At 46.8% G+C, this 23,333-nt stretch overlaps 1 protein-coding gene across 1 annotated transcript in view; it reads left to right on the forward strand.

The window, feature by feature from the left end:
* CMTM6 (CKLF like MARVEL transmembrane domain containing 6) overlaps positions 1-23,333 on the forward strand; it is a 50,868-nt gene that overhangs the window by 1,121 nt on the left and 26,414 nt on the right. The window lies entirely within an intron of this gene.

The following is a 23,333-nucleotide window of genomic DNA, read 5'->3' on the forward strand; positions in this document are numbered from 1 at the left end:
ATACACATCCTGTATTGTGTACCTAGCTGTATACCTGTATGTACACATTCCGTAGTATGTACATGGCTGTATACACACGTCCTGTAGTGTGTACATAGTATGTACATACGACAGGATGTGTATTTACAGGTATACAGCCATGTAACACTACAGCTATAGGAGCAGTGCAGACTAGGAAAGCAGGGTGACAACCCCTGTAGGTGCAGTCCTCTGGATCTGACTGAGGAAAATATTTCCCCTCAGATGTGTCATGTTTTTATACCGGACAGTAACCTTGGACACAGGTGTGAAAAGAGCAATAAAGTGACAGTACAATAAAGTGTCCAGATCACAAGGGGTCCAATCCCATGTAAACAAAGCTCCAGCTCCTGCTAATTGTTAGTGCTATATAGCAAGTTGGCCATGTGATAGCTTCACACTAGGATAGATTCTCTATTTAAACCTCATTTTTTCCCCTTTATGCTAAATAAACAGAACATTTGAGACAACAACTATATTGCTTCCCAGTGTACCAGTGCTCCCCCTGTGCCCCCATGTAGTAGACAAGCCCCCTTTGTGCCTCCTTCATAAGTAGGTTTGCCAAATATGTCCCACTCTTTGCCCCCATATAGTATAGGAGATCTTTGTGCTTCCATCTAGGTAGGGTATAGTAGTGGAGGTATAGTGGATAAGGGTTGTAATAGTACAGGTATAGAGGAGGGGTGTAGTAGTAGTACAGGTATAGAGGAGGGGTGTAGTAGTAGTACAGGTATAGAGGAGGGGTGTAGTAGTAGTACAGGTATAGGATGAGGGGTGTAGTAGTAGTACAGGTATAGAGGAGGGGTGTAGTAGTAGTACAGCTATAGAGGAGGGGTGTAGTAGTAGTACAGGTATAGATGAGGGTGTAGTAGTAGTACAGGTATAGAGGAGGGGTGGAGTAGTAGTACAGCTATAGAGGAGGGGTGTAGTAGTAGTACAGGTATAGAGGAGGGGTGTAGTAGTAGTACAGCTATAGAGGAGGGGTGCAGTAGTAGTACAGCTATAGAGGAGGGGTGCAGTAGTAGTACAGGTATAGAGGAGGGGTGTAGTGGTAGTACAGGTATAGCGGAGGGGTGTAGTAGTAGTACAGGTATAGAGGAGGGGTGTAGTAGTAGTACAGGTATAGAGGAGGGGTGTAGTAGTAGTATAGGTATAGAGGAGGGGTGTAGTAGTAGTACAGGTATAGAGGAGGGGTGTAGTAGTAGTACAGGTATAGATGAGGGTGTAGTAGTAGTACAGGTATAGATAAGGGGTGTAGTGGTAGTACAGGTATAGCTGAGGGGTGTAGTAGTAGTAAAGGTATAGCTGAGGGGTGTAGTAGTAGTACAGGTACAGATGAAGGGTGTAGTAGTACAGGTATAGTTGAGGGGCAGACTGGCGGGCGCTCACACTAATTAGCTGTTTGAAGGGCCTGCAGCCTTTTTAAACAGCTGATCAGCAAGTGAGCTGACAAGCTGACCCCCACCATACCGATACTTGTGGCCTATCCTGAGGATATATTATTTTTTAAAGATTGGATAACCACTTTAGGCCACAATCTCGCATGCAAATGCATCCTAATCCCAGAAACATTGTGCAACTGCTGGAGAATGCCATTGGCTAGGTTTCAAGCACATGTGTTTACATGCATGTGGGAATGTGGCCTTAAAAGGGGTTGGCTATCTTATAGCTGTTCTTAAATAAAATAGCATTGTTAAAAATATTGGATTTACTGCCTCTGTGCTGTAAAATAAAACTTTACGCCTGTTGTCCCTCATTATAGCGGCCAGCTAGATGGCTTTCCTCTGCCTCTCCAGAGTGGTGCAATGCACCCAGAAAACAGGCACAGTTATGCAGCTGTTGGGTATGCTGGGGGCAGTAGTTATGCACCGTTTCAGCTGTTGGGTATGCTGAGGGCAGTAGTTATGTACCGTTTCAGCTGTTGGGTATGCTGAGGGCAGTAGTTATGTACCGTTTCAGCTGTTGGGTATGCTGAGGGCAGTAGTTATGTACCGTTTCAGCTGTTGGGTATGCTGAGGGCAGTAGTTATGCACCGTTTCAGCTGTTGGGTATGCTGAGGGCAGTAGTTATGCACCGTTTCAGCTGTTGGGTATGCTGAGGGCAGTAGTTATGCACCGTTTCAGCTATGATGGATGCTGGGGGCAGTAGTTATGCACCGTTTCAGCTGTTGGGTATGCTGAGGGCAGTAGTTATGCACCGTTTCAGCTATGATGGATGCTGGGGGCAGTAGTTATGCACCGTTTCAGCTATGATGGATGCTGGGGGCAGTAGTTATGCATCGTTTCAGCTATGATGGATGCTGGGGGCAGTAGTTATGCACTGTATCAGCTGTTGGGTATGCTGGGGGCAGTAGTTATGCACTGTTTCAACTGTTGGTATGCTGGGGGCAGTAATTATGCACTGTTTCAGCTGTTGGGGTATGATGGGAGTAGTAGCTAGACAGAGGAGAGAGAAGACTTACAGCATGGGCAAAGGATACTGGACGCTGCAGGAATTGCTGAGGAGGGAGGAGGCACAGAGACCGGAGAGCTTGTTCCGTTATAGGAAGGAGCAGGTCAGTGCCGGCTTCAGCAGGTAGAGCAGCTTCGATTAATCGCTCAGCCCTACTTCACACCCCTCTATCTCCAGCCTCTGGCACCCCCGCAGCGGCACTCAGGGACCTCTCCCTATAACTGCGCGCAGCCCCCTCCCCAGCATCAGCACGGCACCTGTTGGTGTCAGTGCTCGGTTCAATGCCGGTCCCCTCATCACGTCTCAAGGCAAGGGAGCGCGGCCCGGGACCCCCAGCACTGCATGCTGTATATAGAAGATGCTGTGAGACCGGGAAGCTCAGTGTGAGAGCGGCCGGAAGGGGAGTATAACCTGTCAGTGTCCTGGGGCGGGCGGGTGAAAATACCGCAGATAACGTCCTGGTGAACTTGAGGTCGGTTAACCGAGACCAAGGACGGTATCGGTATTTTCACGGTATACCGCCCAGCCCTACCTTCACACTACATCAAACGTGTCAAACTCAGGCCCTCCAGCTGTTTTAAAACTACAACTCCCATCATGCCTGGACAGCTAAAGCTGGAGGGCCTGAGTTTGACATCCTTGCACTACATGGATCAGCAGTGGATTTCGCTGCAAACTCGCAGCGTGAAATCCCATGGGGATCAGCTACGTGTGAAGCTACCCTAAGGGTAAATTCGCACGGACGGATCCGTAGCGGATCCTATGCCGATTACTTTTAATGAGGATACATTCTAACAGCAGGATTTACATCCCACTGCTAGTATGTACGTGATAGCGCCATTAGCGCCCCCCCAATCAGTGGCTGCGGCAGGGCAGTGCATTGATTGTCTGAGCGGGACATCCAGCCAAGAACCTCCAAAGCAAGCCAGAGCCTGGAGGAGGTAATGTATGCTCCGGGGGGTGGGGGGGAAGCTAATGGCGCTGTCACGTACATACTAGCAGCGGGATGTAAATCCTGCTGTGAGTATGTATCCTCCAGAAAAGAAAGCGAAAAGCCATATCATACATGAATGGGTGGCACATCCACAAAAAAAGGTAATAGTAGACTGTATGCTGGAGTGTAAACAAATATGCTTTATTAGTACACAACAAAGGGCCGTGTCTGATGAACATGGTACCAGAACATACCGACAGAGACGGAACGCGTGGGGCTTCCTGGACCCCGACATGGACTCCCTCCTCTGGTCATATTGATTCACTGTTTTGGCTCTTATTTTTATTTCAATCACTCTTTGCTATTTTTGTTTTGTGTCCATAGGTCACAGGTCTACACACACACATATATTGTTAACCCCTTAACGACATCGGGCGTAAATTTACGCCCTGATGCCGGTAAGGGAGTTCAGAGCGGGGCCGCGCGGCGGCCCCGCTCTGAACCGCGCCGGTCCCGGGTGCCGCGTGTTGCCCGGGACCGTAGGCATTAGCGGGCACGGTCCGATCGCCGTGCCCGCTAATACAGTAATCGGATGCAGCTGTCAAAGTTGACAGCTGCATCCGATTACCGGACGCAGCGTCATCCCTGGTGTCTAGTGGGGAGATCGCTCCTCCGGGATGTTGTCCCGGAGGAGCGATCTCCGTAAATGAAGCCGGCTGGGGACCGCTCCAAGATGGCGCCGTCCTCGGCTCTGCACTCGTTTACTTCCGGCTGCAGCAGCCGGAAGTAAACGAGTGCCGGAAGTAAACGAGTGCCTATCTCATGGATCTCTCCAGCATATCTATGCTGCAGAGATCTCAATGAGAGATCAAAGCACTTATACTAGAAGTCCCCCAGGGGGGCTTCTAGTATAAGTGTAAAAGTAAAAAAAAAAATGTCATTATTAGTAAAAATCCCCCTCCCCTAATAAAAGTCTGAATCACCCCCCTATTCCCAGGTTATAAATAAAAGTAAATAAATAAATAAATAAACATGTTTGCTATCGCCGCGTGCGTAATCGCCCGAACTATTAATTAATCACATTCCTGATCTCGCACAGTAAATGGCGTCAGCGCAAAAAAAATCCCAAAGTGCAAAATTGCGCATTTTTGGTCGCATCAAATCCAGAAAAATTGTAATAAAAAGCAATCAAAAAGTCGTATATGCGCAATCAAGGTACCGATAGAAAGAACATGTCATGGCGCAAAAAATGACACCTGACACAGCCCCATAGACCAAAGGATAAAAGCGCTATAAGCCTGGGAATGGAGCGGTTTTAAGTGTTGTATATTTGTTGACAATGGTTTACATTTTTTACAGGCCATCCAATACAATATAAGTTATACATGTTATATATCGTTTTAATCGTAACGACTTGAGGAACATATATAACAAGTCAGTTTTACCCCAGGGCGAATGGCGTAAAAACACATTTCCCCCAAATAAACAAAATGCGTTTTTTTTTTTTCAATTTTACCACACTTTGAATTTTTTTCTGGTTTCGCAGTGTACTTTATGCAAAAATTCAGCCTGTCATTGCAAAGTACAATTAGTGACGCAAAAAATAAGGGCTCATGTGGGTTTCTAGGTGGAAAAATGCAAGTGCTATGGCCTTTTATGCACAAGGAGGAAAAACCGAAAACGCAAATATCGAAATTTGTTCTGTCCTTAAAGGGTTAATGTACCTACCTTTTTCATTTATTGTGGGCCATCATTATCAGCTTTAGGAGCTGTCGGTATGTTCTGGTACCGTGTTCATAAGACACTGTCTTTTGTTTGTTGTGGTTTTTTAAATGATTTCTCTGCGCAAATTCATTTTTCATTTGATTAAATTCATTTTTCCAATTCGCACTGAACTTCGGCAAGCATTCTGCGCTGATTCCACGCTGAAAAATTTCAGAGCAGAAACTCACTGCTCAATTAATTTCAATGGGATTCTGCCAGCAGAATCCGCCAAAAGAATTGATGTAAATTCTTCTGGCGGAAAGCAAATCCGCTGTGGGAAACTGCACTGTGTGAACTGCAGAGTGCAAATTCCATTGAACTCAATGGAATTTGGCTCTGCACAACATTTTCAGGTGGAATTTTCAGTGAGGAATCAGCACTGAAATTCAGTGCTGATTCTTCAGTGTGAACTAGCCCTAATGCTAACGCTGGGTTCACACTAAGTTTTTGCACAAAAACGGATTGAAAAACTGATGAAAAAAAACGAATGCAATTGTGTGCATCCGTTTTTCCATTGACTTCCATTATAAAAAAAAAAGGATCAAAATGGATCCTTTTTTTTTAACGGACAAAAAAATGAGGTTGATTACGTTTTTGTGTACATAAAAAAACATGCTTTTTTATAATGGAAGTCAATGAAAAGACAAATCAAAATGGGTGCACACAATTGCATCCGTTTTTTGCAAAAAAACAGATGAAAAAGACGAATTGCAAAAACGTAGCCTAAGCTAAGTGCATTTCATCCAGCTCCGCATATCTTGTGATCGGTGGGGGTCTGAACATCCAAACCCTAGACCATCAAAACGTTTGGCATGTCTATGTAAAACTGGCACATTTTTGGGGGGACTACGGAAAAAGCAGTTTTACATATTCATTGCACTTCAATGGCCACTTTCACTAAAAATAACTTCTACTTACTGATCAGTAAGGCTGAATTCACATGGGAAACAGACGTGGAATGCCTTAACAGAGTCCCCCACAAACTTTTCAGCTATATCTCTTGATCACTTGATGTAAGATCTTCACAATACTTTTGTCGGCCTTGCTTGCTGCTCATGACAATTTCGACCGTCAATGTAATGTGTATGGGAGTCTCCTGACAGTCCACTGATAGATGATGTGGGTGGATATAGGGGTCGTGTGGTAGAAAATCACTGCCAAACCTCTTTGTTAACCCTTTAGTGACCGCCGATACGGCTTTTTACTGCAGTCACTAAGGGTCCTTATTCTGCTGCCATCAGCTTTTATGGCAGAGAATAAGGCTGCGGGGCCGGGTCCCGCCCCCCCCCCCCCCCCCCCCTTACCGACGATCGCCGCTATATAGCGGCGGCCGTCGGTAAAGGGGATTACCGATGCCGCCGCCTTTCATCTCAATAAGTGTCCCCCAGACCTCAGATCAGCCACCCCTAGTAGGGCGATCACTAACCCCCCTCCCCCGGCGGCCATCATTTCCAAGATGGCCGCCACCATCGCTGTGAACAGACTAATGTCTGTTCACAGCGATGGAAAAGTTAAAATGAATGAAAACCCCATGCTCTCCGCCACCGGAGGTAGCGGAGAGCATGGGGCAGTGATTGGGGACCCCCCTGTGGGGTCCCGGTACAAGTGATCAGCGGTATATACTATATACCGCTGATCGCTTGTGCCACGTGCATCCCGGCACTTTTTATCCCGTCACCATGAATAATTGGTGACAGGGGATAAAAAGTGATGTCACCCCCCCTACCCCTTATACGTTACCTGATCCTGGAGTTCCTTCCTCTTCGGCGTCCTGGCTGTTTGTGAAGTGCGCATGCGCTCCACAACCAGCCAACTCTGAAAATTTAAAGTGACAGAGACCAATTTGGTCTCTGTCACTGAACTGTGATTACTGTGATAGAAAATATCACAGTAATCATAGTAATACAGTGAAAATGAATGTATAAAGTACAAAAAGTGCCAAACATACAAAAAAATAAAAAACACACTTTTTATTATAGTAATAATTGCAGTTTACTCCCAAATTACCCCTAACCCCCCCCCCAGATTGCCCCTGACCACCGCACGTTGCCCCTGACCACGCCACATTGCCCCTGAACACGCCACATTGCCCCTGACCACGCCACGTTGCCCCTGACCACGCCACGTTGCCCCTGACCACGCCACGTTGCCCCTGACCACGCCACGTTGCCCCTGGCCACGCCACGTTGCCCCTGGCCACGCCACGTTGCCCCTGGCCACGCCACGTTGCCCCTGACCACGCCACGTTGCCCCTGGCCACGCCACGTTGCCCCTGGCCACGCCACGTTGCCCCTGACCACGCCACGTTGCCCCTGACCACGCCACGTTGCCCCTGACCACGCCACGTTGCCCCTGACCACCCCACGTTGCCCCTGACCACCCCACGTTGCCCCTGACCACCCCACGTTGCCCCTGACCACCCCACGTTGCCCCTGACCACCCCACGTTGCCCCTGACCACCCCACGTTGCCCCTGACCACCCCACGTTGCCCGTGACCACCCCAGACTGTCCGTAACCACCCCACATTACCTGTAATCTCATTTTTTTTATTTTATTTTAGTAACTGCGCTATTCTAATAACCATTACTAGCTGCGGTTTTGTTCCAGTAAATTGGCGCTCCTTCCCTTCTGAGCCCTGCTGTGTGCCCATAGAGTGGTTTATGCCCACATATGGGGTACCGTTGTACTCAGGAGAACCTGCGTTACAGATTTTGGGGTACGTTTTCTCTCCTATTCCTCGTCAAATTGAGAAATTTCAAACTAAACCAACATATTGGAAAAATTCGAGTTTTTCATTTTTACTGGCCAATTTTGAATACTTTCCTCTAATACCTGTGGGGTCAAAATGGTCACCACACCCCAAGATGAATTCTTTGAGAGGTGCACTTTCCAAGATGGGGTGACTTTTGGGGGGAATCTATTCTGCTGACACTACAGGGGCACTGCAAACGCACCTGGCGCTCAGAAACTTCTTCAGAAAAATCTGCGCTGAAAATGCTAATTGGCGCTCCTTCCCTTCTGAGCCCTGCTGTGTGCCCATGCAGTGGTTTATGCCCACATATGGGGTACTGTTCTACTTGGGAGAACCTGCGTTACATATATTGGGGTGACATTTCTCTCCTGTTCCTCGTGAAATTGAGAAATTTCAAACTAAAGGAACATATTATTGGAAAAAATCGAGTTTTTCATTTATACTGTAATTTTGAATACTTTCCTCTAATACCTGTGGGGTCAAAATGGTCACCACACACCAAGATGAATTCTTTGAGGGGTGCACTTTCCAATATGGGGGGACTTATGGCGAGATTTTACTCTGATGGCACTACAGGGGCTCTGCAAACGCACCTGGCACTCGGAAACTTCTGCAGCAAAATCTGCATTGAAAATGCTAATTGGCGCTCCTTCCCTTCTGAGCCCTGCTGTGTGCCCATACAGTGGTTTACGCCCACATATGGGGTACCATTGTACTCAGGAGAACCTGCGTTACAAATTTTGGGGTACTTTTTTCCTCTTGTTCCTCGTGAAATTGAGAAATTTCAAACTAAACGAACATATTATTGGAAGAATTCGAGTTTTTCATTTTTACTGTCTTCTTTTAAATACTTTCCTGTAATACCTGTGGGGTTAAAATGGTCACCACACACCAAGATGAGATCTTTGAGGGGTGCACTTTTCAAAATGGGGTGACTTATGGGGGGTTTCCTCTCTGCTAACACTACAGGGGCACTGCAAACGCACCTGGCGCTCAGAACCTTCTTCAGCAAAATCTGCATTGGAAAAACTAATTGGCGCTCCCTTCCTTCTGAGCCCGTACCGTTGTACTCAAGAGAACCTGCGTTACAAATTTTGGGGTGCTTTTTCTCTCATGTTCCTTTTGAAAATGAGAAACTTTAATCTAAACGTATATATTGTTGGAAAATTTTAATTTTCCATTTTTTTACTGCCTAATTGTGAATACTTTCCTCCAGCCCCTGTAGGGTTAAAATGCTCATTATACCCCTAGATTAATTCTTTAAGGTGTGTAGTTTCCAAAATGGGGTCACTTATTGGGGTTTTCAGGATACCAGACTTCTAAATTCATTTAAAAAAAAGAACTGGTCCCTAAAAAAATCAGTTTTGGAAACTTTCACGAAAATTTGATAATTTGCTGATAAATTTCTAAGCCCCATAACACCCTAAAAAAGTAAAATATGTTTACCAAATTATGCCAGAATAAAGAAGACATATTGGTAATGTGACTTAGTAACTAATTTATGTGCTACAACATTGTTTTTTTAGAAGCAGAGAATTTCAAAGTTCATAAAATGCAAATTTTTATAATTTTTCATGATATTTTGATGTTTTTCACAAAAAACACACAAAGTAGTGACCAAATTTTGCCACTAACATAAAGTGCCATATGTGACGAAAAAACAGTCTCAGAATCGCTAGCATACGTTAAAGCATCACTGAGCTATAAGAGCATAAAGTGAGACAGGTCAGATTTTGAAAAATTAGCCTGGTCATTAAGGCCCAAACTAGCTGCAGCACGAAGGGGTTAAAGGAGAAGTCAGGTGAAAATATTTTATTAAAGTATTGTATTCTCCCCCAAAAGGTATACAAATCCCCAACCTACACTTATTACGGGAGATGCACATAAAGTGCTTTTTTCCCTGCACTTACTACTGCATCAAGGCTTCACTTCCTGGAGAAAATGGTGATGATACGACCCGACTCCCAGAGCTGTGTGGCTATGGCTGCTGGAAAGGATGATGGCTGAGGGACACAGGGTACTGGAGGGACACTGAGCATCCATCTGCCATCATCCTCTCCAGCCGCCACAGTCCGCACAGCTCTGGGAGTCGGGTTGTGACATCACCATTTTATCAAGGAAGTGAAGCCTTGTAGTTAGTGCAGGGAAAAAACACTTTATGTGCATCTCCCGTAATAAGTGTATATTGGTGATTTGTATAACTTTTGGGGGGCAATACAATACTTTAATAAAAAATTTCACTGGACTTCTCCTTTTAATGCAGAGATGTTTTAACGCAGTTAAATGATGCAGCAATGCAATACCATTGTCTTTTCATTGTGTTACTGCATAGGTGAACACAGCTAATGGCAAGTTTACACAAAGAGATTTATCTGACAGATTCTTGAAGCCAGAGTCAGGAACAGACTATAAACAGAGAACAGGTCATAATAAAAAAAGACTGAGATTTCTCCTCTTCTCAAATTAAAGGGGTTGTCCGGCGATAAAAAATTATTCACAGAATAACACACATTACAAAGTTATACAACTTTGTAATGTATGTTATGTCTGTGAATGGCCCCCTTCCCCGTGTTTCCCCCCACCAACGCTAGACCCGGAAGTGTGGTGCATTATACTCACCGCATCTCGTGTCGTCCACGGTCTCCGATCCTCAGCAGTGACGTCTTCTTCGTCATCAGCCAATAGCAGCTGAGCGGCTGATGACGCGGCCACGTCATCAGCTGCTCAGCCGCGATTGGCTGAGCACAGTTATGCTCAGCCAATCGCGGCTGAGCTTCGGATGACGCTGCAGAGGGCGGTCGGCACTCGGGAAGATCCGCCGGCCTCCCGAAGAAGACGTCACTGCTGAGGATCGGAGACCGTGGTCGGCACGTGACAGGTAATGTATAGCGCACCACACTTCCGGGTACACGGGTGGGGGTGGTGGGACACGGGGAAGGGGGCCATTCACAGACATAACATACATTACAAAGTTGTATAACTTTGTAATGTGTGTTATTCTGTGAATAATTTTTTATCGCCGGACAACCCCTTTAATTCCTGGCTTTGGCTTCTAAAATCTGTCAGATAAATCTCTCTGTGTAAACGCACCAAAAGCCACAGAACGGTCTGGCTGTAACTTAAAGGACAAGTGCCATGAAAAACTTTTTCCCAGTAATTGAAGCACATTACAAAGTTATATAACTCTGTAATATACTTCAATCACCTATCTGCCTCCCTTCCCTGTCTTTTCCCCCCTCCACCCCCCACCAGGAAGTGTCCTAACTCACACAGACCTAATGACTGTCACCAGGCAGCTCCTTCTTGTGAGGATGAGTCATCAGCAGGAGGGCTGCTCTAGGTCCTGTTACACCAGCCTCCCCCTCCTTGTCAGGTGACTCTGCTTGTTCAGCTTATCTTCTCTAGTAACATGACTCCCTCACTGAGTCCACAGCAGCAGGAGAGAGGGTATGAGGGGAAGGGGAGCTGCCTATGTGCCGGAGTCAGTCAGAGGGAAGATAAGCAAGTGAGATGGCTTGCAGTTGTTCAGCCAATGGGAGCTGAGCAAGCCTGTCACCTGACAAGGCAGGGGAGGGGGGAGGCTAGTGTAACAGGAGAAGGAGCTGACAGAAGAGCTTGGTGACGGTGACGACAATAATCACGTCTGTGTGAGTCAGGACACTTCCTGCTGGGGGGTGGAGGGGGAAAAAGACAGGGAAAGGAGGCAGATAGGTGATTGAAGCATATTACACAGTTATATAACTTTGTAATGTGCTTCAATTACTGGGAAAAAGTTTTTCATGGCACTTGTCCTTTAACCCTCCTCTGCCTGTAGAGAACACAGTGAGGATAGGAGACAGTTATTGAAGTTGTATGGCCACCTTTAGACTTTGTTTATAGAACGTTTGGGCTATTAGCACAAAAGTATACTATATACTTTGTTGGACTGAAAATGTTTGTTTCATTTCCTAAATGTATACTTTTATACATTTTTTTGCAGTCCAGGAAAATAAAAGTACATGTTTGGGAAATAGTTTGAATGTAGTATCGAGCAGTGAACGGTACTGCCTCGGCCCATGTTAAAATACCTTTTTCTGCTGGTATCTTAACATATACCAAGGATGTACTGCTAAACATGAATCCTGCCTTATTACTTGGGCGCTGACCTCAAAAATCTGCTGCCAGAATGTATAGTGCCATAGCCATGCAAAAGTTAACTATTTAGCTGCTGTGATGTTAAAAAAAAAAAAAAAAAAAAAGACCATGCTAACCTGTCCATCTCCCCTGCGCATCTTTGCTTGCTTCTCCAGGTTCCCTGCTCAGTAATGGCCCACTCAGGCTATCACTGTTATGGCACAATATTCTTACAGCTGAATAAAAATTCACTGCGAGAATGGAGTGCCACCGCCTTTAAAGAGGTTGTCCAATATATATTGATAATTGGGCATTCTGCTGGGCTGCAGGGGACTTGTCATTAATGTATACTGATGGATGTCAGACTGTTCGTTCTCCGCCACTGTCAGTGTTTAGAAAACATCTGATGACATGCTGTTCGCTCTGGAAATGGCTGGTCAGCATGGATCCTACACTGTCTATACTGACCGGACATTTCCGGAGAGAGTGTCATGTCACTGGATGTTTCTAAAACACTGACAGCGAGGGAGAATGGGTGGCCTGAGATCCAGCAGCGGTGGGGGAGTGGGAACAGGTAAGTATACATTGCTGACATGTCCCCCGCAGCCCCGGCAGGATGCCCAATTATCAATTTATCCCGGACAACCCCTAGTAATCAGTATTGCAGCTGATTTTACTGTGAGAAACTGTGAACGTATCCTTAGGGTTAGTGTTCACACTACAGAATTAATGTGGGGTTATCCAACGTTAGGGCAAATAACGGTTGTTGTTGCAGAACAAAAGAACAATAGCAATTATTAACCCTTAGGCGACCCTGGACGTACCCGTACATCCAGGGCCGCCTCTATGTGTTCAGAGCAGGGCCGCGCTCTGAACCGCCGCAGTCCTGGGTACCGCTCGTAGCCTGGGACTGCGTCTATTAGCGGGCACGGTCCGATCGCCGTGCCCACTAATACAGTAATCGGATGCAGCTGTCAAAGTTTACTTCATGCAGCCCTTCCCTGGTGTCTAGTGGGGAAGAGCGATCCACACATCTTACCCGTCCAGGGTCAGCGCCGTAATGGCGCTGATCCCGGCTCGGCACTCGATTGCTTCCCGCTGCAGCAGCCGGAAGCAATCAATGTGCCTATCTCATCGATCTATGCTGCATATCTATGCAGCATAGATCTGTATGAGAGATCAGTGCACTTATACTAGAAGTCCCCCTGACTTCTAGTATAAGTATAAAAGTGTTGTTCTTAATAAAAAGCCCCCTCTCCTAATAAAAGTTTGAATCACCCCCCTTTTCCCATGTTATAAATTAAAATAAATTAATAAGCATGTTTGGTTCGCTGCCTGCTTCTAGGTGAAAAAATGTAAGTGCTATTGGCTTTTTAAGCACAAGAAGGGAAAAACAAAAACGCAAAAATTGAAATTGGCCGGGTCCTCTAAGGGTTAATGGTCATAATCAACAACGGCTGTTATTTTCCCTTATTTTTACATTGTGAGGACATAGCCTTACACAGCTTTAAATATATTGCTGCTGTCAAATAAAAAAACAATAAAAAAAACTATACTTTCCTGTCTGTGCTCCCCTGGTGTCCTGTCACATTGTTGCCAGTGTTCCGAGCTGACTGCAGCGCCTCCACTCACTTGGAAGTGAAGGAGCTGCAGTCACTAGGGACGCTGCTACAGGATATCGGTGGAGTGCTGAGAGGTAAGTATTGATTCTATATTGTTTTTTATTTGACAGCAGCTAAATATTAAAAGTGGTGTAATGCCGAATAACCTCTTTAAGGTCCCCATACGCCTTAAATGACTGACGGTGATGGAAAATCACTGCCTGACCCTTTTGTTCATAGAGAGATAAGCTACCACCATAGCTGGCTGCAGCTAACCCCTCCCCATAGAGAAAACAGGAATGTTCAGCCATGCCAAATGATCATGTGTATGGGGATGATGGAAGATGTAACTATTGGCCCACCTTTAGTTTCAAGGCCCTTTTTCACAAGCTGATTAACGTTAACGTTAGCGCATTCACCCAATCTTTTGTACAGCCAGTAAAATAATCGTTATTGTCTGTGCATTATATTCAAACAGAATGTGTGATTGATATCTGCATTTTAAATGGCTGCTTTAACAATACAGCAATCGTTTGTTCTGCCCGTTTGATTGTGCCAATCTTTTGCAACCGCAGTACTGTAATCTCCCTATGCAACCCACACTTGGCTTCCTGGTTCTTGTCGGTTTTTGCCACCCAGCTTTGGAGCTTAGTTTTGTTGATTACAGAACATTACTTCTCTCACAATATGATAACTGGTGATTTCCGTCCAGCCCATGTTGTTTCCTGGAAGAGCTTGTGTTCTGTTCTCAGAAGGCAGCTGAAGATTCGGAAACATGGAACCTCCCTCAACCTCACTGCTTCTCTGTTAATGTTTTATTTTCTTTTACAGCCTCCAGCTGCCTTTGTGGGTTTTTCTTTTTTTTTTTTTTTTTTTTGCAATTGTGTAATGTTTGTCTCATAGGGGCGTGTAATGCTGTGGTGCACTTTTTGGTTTTCAGCTACACCAAGTTCACACAAATGGCTCAAATGAAAAAAAAAACCTCTAAAGAAAAAGCTTACAAAGAAAAGTGTGTATTTGGTAAAGCCATCTTTAGCGTATTGCCTCCTTAAAGGGGAACTATCGGCAGGTGAGACAAATCTGACCTTCTGACAGCCCCTTTTATTGCCCGGGATGCTGAGGAGAAAGGTTTGTGTCTTGCCTTCTTCCTCGATGCCAGTCTTGTGCTGATAGTCATAGTAATCTTCACTCCGGTGTACTGTTGGGAGCACTGGCCACATCATCCATTATCATTAGAAGGAGCGGGCCAATGACACGGTAGTGCTCCAGTGCACCAGAGCAAAGATTACGAAGATTTCTGTGCATCCAAAAATGGATGCACACAAATGCATTCATTTTTCATCCATTTTTTTTTTTTTTACATAAAATGGATGAAAAAAATGGATTACAAAAATGCAGTATGAACCCAGTCTAATCACTTATCTGCTTTATATCATGGACTATACAAAGGAATTTACAGGGAAATCGGCTGTTGTGTTCAGTGTCAGTGATGATCATCTTGTGGTATACATGATAGTGGTTCCTTGTTAGATATGACTGTGGAACTGAACTCACTTGCAAAATGCTCATTTTCAAGACTGAGTGGCGGAGCAGTGATTTCAGAGAGAAAGAATGCCAGGAACTTGTTGACCTCACAGAGTTTCCCATGTGGAAATGTTCTGTTTCAGTGCAGGGAAAAATCTGGCAGGCTCTCCCATCTCTGCATCTGGCCTTTTAAATTTTGTATGATTTTATAAATATTCCAAGAAAATGTTTCTCCTTTAGTACAACATATAAGACAGCGATATGGCCTTGTCCAGTGGACTTTTAGCAGTAGTGTTGTATAGTCCCAAGCCCTGGCCGCAGTCAGTGGGTATATTCAGGTTCAGTTCCCATTGGTTGGAAGTACATGCAGCTTCCTGTGCCTGACAATGAGTTTATTGTTTAGCAGTTTGGAAGAGGTTTGCCGCTACTGCCACTACCAGTAGAACTAGGTGAATTTACAGTACAAATTAACCTTATGTGACCCAATCACATGAACGTGTATGGAGAGCACCTGCAACGCTGTGCAAACCATCAAGTGTGAATATAATTGTAAGTTCCATATAGTGATGTGACCAATAATCGATACCAATACCAACTTTTTTGGTAGCAATTGCTATGTGCCGGCTATTTGAAATTAGCGCCGGGAACATAGGGAGAGAGAGCGCGGAGAAAGTGACAGGTGGGAGCAGGGAGAGGCATACAGAGAATGTTAATTTGCATAATAGCGCAGTTTAACATAAAGTATAGAGCAGAGAACACGGCCGGCGGCTATCTGAGCGCCGGCCGTGTTCTCTGCTCTATACTTTATGTTAAACTGCGCTATTATGCAAATTAACATAAAGTATCGATACCAGGAAATCCTGGTATTGAACAGTTTTTCTGCCCGAAATATCGATAGTAGTATCGATATTTCGGTGCATCGTGCATCCCTAGTTCCATATGGACAGATGCATGAACAAATGCACTATGTAAAAACACATTACATACTATCTAAGAAATAAATAGAATATAGATAGAACATTGCATATTAAGAACAACAGAGCCAAAGGGGTAAAACAAATTAGTAAATGTATGACAGATCATTTTGTAAGTTTAGACCAGATGGAGATCTGGTGTCCAGACGTAGAATCCAACTAGCCTAACGCTGATGTAAAAGTGGGATCCGGTCCCCTCCTCTTTGTGGTTTCTGTAGATATTCAATGCATGACACTCGTAAAGCAGATAGATCTCCCTGATGCAAATACTGTAACCCACAAAAATAACATGTGGCAAGGTTCACTATGTGTAGTTTATAAAATACTTAAAGTGTCACTGTTGTGAATTTTTTTTTTTTGCAGAAACCAATACTCCAGGCGATTTTAAGAAACTTTGTAATTGGGTTTATTAGCCGAAAAAGAATTTTTATGAAAAAGCAGTTTGAAGCTCTCCCCCCTGTCTTCATTGTTCTCCTATGGAGAGAGGGAAATAAAACACCAAAACAGGACAACAAAAAGTTAATCTACAGCAACATCTCCCTCTATCTCCTCTGACAGTCAGCACTGACCTCTCTGACCTCTGAATATGCTGTCACCCAGCTCTGTGTTTGTGTAATCCTTTGTTCTCCGCTCTCGCTGCCTCCTCCCTCCTCCCCTCTCTATAGAACAGACAGGTTGTGTCTGATAGAGCAAGTCACAATTTCCTGATTTTTTGCAGTGGATGACAAAAAGGAGAGGAAGGACCTGGGAAAAGTCTCTTTTTGAATGCAGATAATGGCATATTTGCCTAATAAACCCAATTACAAAGTTTCTTAAAATTGCCTGGACTATTTATTTCTGCAAAAAAAAAATTCACAACAGTGACTCTTTAACCTCTTAAGGACATATGACGTACCCGTACGTCATATATCCTCATTAGCACTTCAAAGCGGGGCCGCGCGGCGACCCCGCTTTGACCCGCCGCGGTCCCGGGTGCCGCGTGTAGCCCGGGACCGCCGCTATTAGCCGGCACGGTCTGATCGCCGTGCCCGCTAATTAGCTAATCGGAGGCAGCTGTCAAAGTTGACAGCTGCCTCCGATTACCGGAGGCAACCGTTCCCTGGTGTCTAGGAGGAGCGATCTCCGTTACTGATGCCGGCCGGGGACTCGTCCAAGATGGCGCCGTCCCCGGCTCGGCACTCGTTTACTTCCGGCTGCAGCAGCCGGAAGTAAACGAGTGACTATCTCATTGATCTCTGCAGCATATCTATGCTGCAGAGATCTCAATGAGAGATCAAAGTATATATACTAGAAGTCCCCCAGGGGGGGGCTTCTAGTATAAGTATAAAAAAAAAAAAAAAAAAAACCCTCCCCTAATAAAAGTTTGAATCACCCCCCTTTTCCCAGGTTTTAAATAAAATTAAACAAATAAATAAATAAACATGTTTGGTATCGCCGCGTGCGTAATCGCCCGAACTATTAATTAATCACATTCCTGATCTCGCACGGTAAACGGCGTTAGCGCAAAAAAATCCCAAAGTGCAAAATTGCGCATTTTTGGTCGCATCAAATCCAGAAAAAATGTAATAAAAAGCGATCAAAAGGGGGGGCGTGGCCTGGCTATGGAGGAGTGAGCAGGCACCTTCTGTGAGCTCCGGGAACAGGACACCAGACAGCATTCCTTTACACCCCAAAACGGACAGACTGCACCCCAAATGGTTCGGGTTCGTCGGAGGAACAAGCCAGGCACAGGAACATCTGAACCCCAGCCCGTCCAGGGAAGCTTGGACCGCTTTTTCCTTCCCGCAAGTTGCGGCCTACCTGCACAGCCTGCGGCCTCCGAGACTTCCGGGTCCCGCGTGACAAGAGCACAGGCTGCCGCCGCAGCAGCAGCTGCGCACCCGTCCGCAGCGCCGCCGCAACCACTGGCCTCCTCCAGCTTTCGCCTCCCGGGCCTGACGGTCACTGCGGTAAGAACCCCGGCTCCGGCCTTGTCAGCATCTGGTTCCCCGGGGTCCGGCAGTCGCGAGTGCACGGACGCAGCTTGGCCCTCCCATGAGCCCCCTGAAGCTGCGCCCGTGGCCGACCGGCACCCGATTAAGCCGCCTGCCGCTGGGGAGTCGGAGCTCCCTAGTCTCTGCATCCGGGACACAGTGTCCCCCAGCTCTCACCCACAGTTAGCGGGATCCACTGGAGATCACCCCGGGGCGGCAATACCCCCTCATCCTCACCTCCAGGCTGCAGCATTACCCAGCCCCCATCCTGGGGCGGCAGTATCCTCTGGTCCTCAATCCAGGGCAGCAGTGGACTTTGCTCTCAGCCCCAGCACAGCACTACCACCCAGTCCCAGCCAGAGGGACACAGAGCCAATCATAAACTGTTCTCCCTGCAGTGAAGCAGTCTGTCTCCCAGCCTCAGACTTATTGTTAGCTGCCAGCATGTCTTCTCTGTCCCCTGCTGCACTCCCCTTCTCCACCACTAGGGGTAGTGATCTGACCCGCACCAGCTCTGCTGCATCTGTTAACCCTATGCATGATGGCTCAGAATGGGACTGGAAAGAATACATGAAATTGCTGCCTACGCGCTCAGATATGGAAAAGTTTGTGGAGCGCTTGGAAACCTCATACAAACAAGAACTTACTTCTCTCAAATCTGATATGCATACCCTGGAGGCGAAGGTTACTGATATTGCTGCTGAACAAGACTCCTTAGCTACCACGGTGGATGATGTTCAGGCTGCGCTTGCTACTCAAGAAAGGCAAATTCGTCATCTCTACAGGCTTCATGATGACGCAGAAAACCGCAGTAGACGGAATAATATCCGTATCAGAGGACTTCCTGAAGCGACCAGAGCGGCTGACCTTATTCCTTCCCTTCAGGATCTGTTTGCTTCCATTCTCCATCGGCCACCAGGGTCGGAGTTTGAGATTGACAGGGCTCATCGTACTCTAGGCCCAGTCTCGACCGATGTAAACCGGCCTAGGGACGTCATCTGTAGGCTTCACCACTACCGTACCAAGGACGACATCATGAAGGCGGTGCGCAACATGGATTTTGTCGATTTTGACGGAGCCCAGCTGATTTTTCTTCAGGACCTCTCCAGAACTACCCTTTCTCAACGACGGGCTCTCAAACCCCTGTTGGTTCTGTTAAGGGAGCGTGACATCCAGTATTCTTGGGGCTTTCCTTTTCAGTTGGTGGTCCGGAGGGGCGGCAAAAGACTGGAGCTGCATACGCCAGAAGATCTGCCTGCTTTCTTGTCCGCGTTGGATTTACCTCCGATGACCTTACCGGACTGGGATCCGGTTCCACCGATGACTCTGAGCAGATCCTCTCACCCTCCTGGACCAGTGGCCTCAGGGGACTGAGGACATTCCGGTCGGTGAAAGCCATGCTGTCCTGCCCTACGGTGCCGTAACTTAATAGGCTGTATATTTTCAGCCCATGTCTGTTTTCCATATGCCTTTTTCTGTTTATGGGGTATATACCCAAGGTCACTAGGTTACAGCGGCCTAGTTCAACGATTATGCTGGTTTCTGTGTTCACTGAGGTGGGGGGAGGGGGGGGGAGCTTTTTGTGTGTCAGTTTGGCTAGTTCTTTAAGGGGTGCTTTGTAATCTTTATTTTAGAATGTTGCATATGTTTATGGGGTGTACTTATGTTACATAATTAGTTTTTATTCTGGTGTCCTGTCACGGATTTACAGACCTTCATCTGTTAGTCCATCCCTCGTTAGAATAGACGCTTAGAGCGTTCTTGTACCCGTTTGGGTCTCTCCTGGTAGTATAGAACTACCCGGATTCGGGGGTTATCTCTCTTGGTAGCCCTCTTTTTCTGACTGCAGGTCCAGTCTTTCTTTCCCCCCCCCCCCCCCCCCCCCCTTTTTTTTTTTTTTTTCCTCTCCTTTCCTCGTTCTCTTCCTATACCCTCCTCCTTCCCTCTGCTTTTCCTCCCTTTCTGCATTCGTGGCGGGTGGGAGGGGGGCCGACATGGCGGGGGCCGACATCAAGCTTGCCTCTATTAATGCTAGGGGAATGAATGTCCCACAAAAACGGTCTCAGATTCTCTACTCCATGCATAGACAGAGGGTGCACATCTTATTGCTACAAGAAACACATTTTCAGACTGCTCATGCGCCTCGCATGCGGCTTAACTACTACAATGTATGGACACATAGTACCAATCCTGACGCCAAATCAAAGGGGGTCTCCATAGCCTTACACAAGTCATTGCCGCACACTTTGCTTGATTCCTTGATTTGTCCTAAGGGGAGATACGTTTTCCTCAAGTTGGACATTCAGTCCCGGATCTATACTATTGGCAACATCTATCTCCCTAATTCCCGTCAGGGCAGCTCCCTGAGGGCCATACTCAGAGTGGCCTCTACGTTTAAAGAGGGCGTGTTGATTCTGGGGGGGGACTTTAACTTGGTCATGGACCCTTCCCTGGATACCTCCTCTGGCAAAACAGCTGTGCCGCGTTCTGAATATGCAATGGCGTGCTCTGTCCTTGGTCTCCACGGTCTGGTGGATGTCTGGCGCATCCTTAACAGGGACTTTACCCACTATTCGGATGCACACCGCACCTATGGCAGACTGGATATGTTTTTCATCGCCCAGTACGCTTTAACATTCACTCCCTCGGCCACGATAGGTAATGCCTTGTGGTCTGATCACTCTCCTATTTTCCTATCATTGACTTTGCCGGGGTTGGTACCCAGGGAATGGACATGGCGCCTGAACGAATCACTTCTCAAAGACGTAGCGTGTAAAGCGGCTGTTACTCAAACGATCACTAACTTCATTACTGACCACGCTAACGATGACACGGCCCTTCCTATGCAGTGGGAGGCACTGAAATCTGTTGTCAGGGGGACTCTAATTCAGCAGGGGTCTAGGATCAAAAAGGACAGGAGCGCTAAAATTGTCCAGCTGGCAGATAACGTTGAAGTTCTTTCTAAGACGCATAAACAGAATCCCACTGACGAGGCTCTGGCCGCGTTGACACTGGCTAGGGAACAGCTAAAAGACCTTCTTAATAAGTCATCCTCTTCCCAACAGGAGCGGTACCGCAGCTACCTTTATGAGCATGCCAATAAGTGTGGCAGAACATTAGCTAGACTGATCCACCCGAGAACACAGGCCACGCATATTCCTAGCCTCCTCGACCATGCTGGCGACGCCATACACAATCCCAGAGAGATCTCTGATCTCTTTCGTTCTTATTTCTCATCTCTGTACAACATTAAGGGCCGCTTCTCGGAGATGCCGGCACAGGCCTTGGAATCTAGAATATCTGCATACCTGTCCGATACGGAGCTGCCTAAAGTACCTGCGGACTCTGTTGAGGGTTTAGACTCCCCTTTTACTGAAAACGAGCTTAAGGGTGCTATTGTTGACGCTAAGGGGGGTAAAAGCCCAGGGCCAGATGGTTTCACTGCATGCTTTTTCAAGACCTTCAAAGATCTTTTACTGCCAATTATGACTAAATGCTTCAATAGTATCTCAGGGACGTGCCCTTTCCCTCGCCAGTCACTGGAGGCACATGTGGTGGTCCTGCCCAAACCTGGACGAGATCCTAAATATTGCAAGAATTACCGTCCTATCTCACTCATTAATTGTGATCTCAAGCTCTATTCCAAAATGCTGGCTACGCGCCTGAACTGTCATATCCCCCAACTCATTCACACTGACCAGGTGGGATTCGTCCCCGGCAGGGAGGCAAGGGACAACACGTTGAGGACTCTCACCCTGATGTCGTGGGCTAGCCGTTCGGGATCCCCTTTGTGCCTTCTTTCCATCGATGCGGAGAAAGCTTTCGATCGAGTGCATTGGGGGTTCCTGCGGATGGTCCTACGGGGAGTGGGACTTGGCCCGCTTATAGTGGATAGAATAATGGCCTTGTACTCTTGTCCCTCGGCACGTGTGCGAGTCAATGGGCTGTTGTCTAGCTCTTTTGAGATTCATAACGGCACGCGCCAGGGCTGTCCCTTGTCTCCCATGCTTTACATTCTAACCATGGAACACCTGGCGGTTGCTCTTAGACATAACCCTGCCATCCGGGGTGTCGTGTTTGGACGGGACCACCACAAGCTAGCATTATATGCAGATGATCTCCTGCTCTACATCTCATCCCCCATCACCGCGCTTCCCTCTGTTTTGCAGGAGTTCCAGCGGTTTGGTGACCTCAGTAATTTTAAGGTCAACCTGACAAAAACCGAGGGGCTTAATATTTCAATCCCACGGGCTGTGTTCGACGCGGTCAGGGCTTCCTTTCCCTTCCAGTGGCAAACGGACTTCATAGTTTATCTGGGGTTAAAGCTCCCGCCTGCGCTAAGCTCTCTTTTTGATCTGAATTATACCCCCATGCTGAACAGGGTTCTCGCAGACATGACCTCTTATTTTCTGAAACCGACCTCATGGTTTGGTAGGATGGCCATTGTAAAGATGGACATTCTTCCTAAACTATTATACATTTTCCAAACTATTCCCATTGTGGTCCCCGTTGCCTTCTTCAGGACTCTACGCAGGGCTATCTCAAAATTCATCTGGGGAAACTGCAAGCCCAGGATCGCATATTCCACTCTGACTCAATCTCGGTCCATGGGGGGTATGGGGCTCCCTGATCTGCGTCTCTATCATGAGGCGGCTGTCCTGCGTGGAGTTCTGGACAGGGTACACTGTCGGGGCTCTAAGAGGTGGGTGGATCTGGAGTTTTCGTTGAGCTCGGTTGCCCCCTCTCTCTTGCCATGGATCTCTCCTGAAATACGCCACTCTCTGTCTGGTCTTCCCTTCTTTGTCCCACATACGCTATGCGTATGGGATAGGAGCGTTGTTAAATACAAGCTATCTGTGGTACCGGGACTGCTTTCCCCGATACTCCAGAACCCATCATTCCCGCCTGGCCTGCAGACACGCAGATTTCTTCTGTGGGAACGGTCTGACTGCCCTAGGGTTAGGGACTGCATGACGGGTGACGCCATCTCATCTGTGACGACACTTCAGGCTCAGTCCCCGGACCGTCGGTTGTCCTGGCTGGAATACGGGCAGTTTGCTTCATTCCTACGAACTCTCTTCCCAAGGGGCACGTACGTTGCTACACTCACAGACTTTGACAACCTAGTCGTTTCCACCTCAGCTATCCCACATTGCATATCTGTACTATACCAGATTCTGGTTGGTATTGAAAACCCTGACAGACCTTCCTTCTTTGACAAGTGGGAA

The sequence above is a fragment of the Dendropsophus ebraccatus genome, chromosome 2 (genome assembly GCF_027789765.1).
Source record: "Dendropsophus ebraccatus isolate aDenEbr1 chromosome 2, aDenEbr1.pat, whole genome shotgun sequence".
Classification (NCBI taxonomy): Eukaryota; Metazoa; Chordata; class Amphibia; order Anura; family Hylidae; genus Dendropsophus; species Dendropsophus ebraccatus.